The 2,516-nt window shown below is 44.7% G+C and overlaps 1 pseudogene; it reads right to left on the bottom strand.

Moving 5' to 3' along the window:
• Positions 1–352: 352 nt before the first annotated feature.
• Positions 353–2,199, bottom strand: LOC115132634 (proteasomal ubiquitin receptor ADRM1-like; annotated as a pseudogene).
• Between the last annotated feature and the right edge of the window lie 317 nt (positions 2,200–2,516).

Raw genomic sequence — 2,516 nt, 5'->3', positions numbered from 1 at the left:
GACCACATGACTGGAGTGTTTATTTTTGATTTTTTTTTTATGCCAGGAAGCTACAGGTCACATTGGCACATGTAGCTGTCACTAGTCTATCAAGGCCCAAATCCTAAACAGTCACAATATTCTGGTTTGCAATATCGGGGAACACATTTTAATGTTGTTGATTCAAGCTCTGATTTGAGCATGTGTGCATCAATTTGTTATAATTTTAACACTCGATTGAGGGTAGGTGTCTTACATTCCATTAAATATATATTCTGATAGGAAATGGTAAACCACTTCAGTGCTCTAAATAACAAATCAGCTAGTAAATAGTTTTAATAAAATATTTAATCAAACTGGACTAACACAGGTACTAATCCAAACTCATATCTTTGTCATCATCCTTGTCTTTGGAATCATCGTCCTCATGGTCAGACCTGCTGTCTCTCTCCATGGCTTTAGCAAAAGCCTCAATGTCTGGAATGGAGGAAAGCTCAATTAGAATTTCACTCATGAAAAGAGCAGGTCATAACCTCTTATGGAAATCTTATTCAAAGTGGTAGACACTAATGTTATATAGGAATATCTGCACAGGCAGACCTGCATGTTGTGTTCTCTAAACAATGAAATGACATACAAACAAGGTCCCTGGGTTCATGTTTTGTGGGCCGATACAGGACACTGACCTCCTTTGTTAGCTGCATCCACAGCTTCTGTTGGCAGCCCAAACTGGTTCATTAGAGGCCCCAACTGCCCTGAAGCCAGGGCACTACTGAACAGACCCATGGCCTACAAAGAGAATAATCACTGCTTTACATCATACATACTCATACAGTAGTATATGAAATTTAGCACTCAAGTGGTAACTAAAAGAAAGACCAGGATCACTTTATCATACTATAGTAAGTGTTCTGAGAAAACACGGATACTCAAGTGTGCTCAACAGAGCAGTTTTTGTGTGTGGTATACCTGCTGAAACTGTGGGGAGGTGAGTATGTGGTGGAGGTGTTGGTGCTCTGAGGCAGGGCCTCTCCTGACGGCAGGAAAGGCAGAAGCATCTCCTGGACCTCCGCATTGGCCAGGATAGGAGCCATGATCTCAGGGTTCACAACACTATCCAGGTTCACTGTAGAGAGAACAGTCATTCATATTTCATACAGACATCAGACAGGTGATCAATACAGAGGGCCATTCTCAACTTGTATCTACTGCCGCAAGGCTTTATTTCCCTGGTAACAGCATGATTGCAGTCCCTTATTTCATTGTAAATGTCTTCAAGAGACTCCTTATTGCTCTGTCAACTGTTCTAAACTGTTGAGCTGCTCTATAATTTAGTTTAGTCCCTCACCTCCCTGCCCGGCTGCAGGTACATTCATGGTTGCTAGGATACTCTGCAGGTCACTCAGCTGGATTGACTGGGTGGGGCTGGCTGTGAGGGAGGGGGCAACAGGGGTGGCGGGTGAGGCCATGGGTGACACTTCTAAATGTAGAATAAGCTATCTGTAAAAGTTGGCTAAGTATTGAGTGTGTAGTCTAAGCTGGAGAGAGACAAGTGTATAAATGTACTAAATAAATTCATTTAGTAGTGAAGTGAGTGTTGGCTTGTGGTACCTTGAAGAGGAGTTGCCGGCTGCAGGACCTCCACTACTTAGCAGGCTGGCCAGGCCCGGTCCAGCCAGAGCCCCAAGACCTCCTACAGACAGACACATGACAGAAATAGGGAGCGGATTATTCATTTGTCTCCCAAATAATCCTGTTATGATAGACATCGTTGCAATTAATAACAACTCAAGAGTCAGGCACTCCAGTCCAGAACACATTCTCAGTCAATCCAGCTATCGGCTGTTTAAAGCACATTGCTATGAGTGGTAAAAAAAAAAGACTGTACACTAAACAATGGCTACTTATCAAGACCTCCCAGTCCAATGAGCTGCATGAGCTGGTTGTGACTCATGTTACCGAGGAGACTCTGCAGTCCACCCTCGCCTAGGACAGAAGAATGCTAAATGTTCCCGAACGGATCAACACATCATGCACAAAGGAGACATCCGTTACACTAACCCCCCTTTTGACCTCCTCCTTTTCCGCAGCAACCAGTGATCCAGGTCAACAGCATCAATGTAACATAACTTTATACCGTCCCCTCGTCCATACCCGGGCGCGAACCAGGGACCCTCTGCATACATCAACAACAGTCACCCTCGTAGCATCGTTACCCATCGCTCCACAAAAGCCGCGGCCCTTGCAGAGCAAGGGGAACTACTACCTCAAGGTCTCATAGCAAGTGACGTCACCGATTGTAACGCTATTTAGCGCGCACCACCGCTCACTAAGCTAGCTGTTTCACATCCGTTACATGAGTCTTTCATATACCCTGATGAAGACAGCTTGGCTGTCGAAACGTTGGATATTGTATTTTTGCATCTGAACTCCTAGAGTGTGCGGCTCTCCTTTATTTTCAAGTTTTCTACTCCGCTAGCCAGCACCTCGCCTAACTAGGTGTGCGTTTCTTTTTCTTCTAGACCGAGTCCTTTAGG

The sequence above is a fragment of the Oncorhynchus nerka genome, linkage group LG7 (assembly GCF_034236695.1).
Source record: "Oncorhynchus nerka isolate Pitt River linkage group LG7, Oner_Uvic_2.0, whole genome shotgun sequence".
Taxonomy (NCBI): Eukaryota; Metazoa; Chordata; class Actinopteri; order Salmoniformes; family Salmonidae; genus Oncorhynchus; species Oncorhynchus nerka.
The sequence above is the reverse complement of the archived record's forward strand: the minus strand, read 5'-3'. Positions and strand labels throughout refer to the sequence as shown.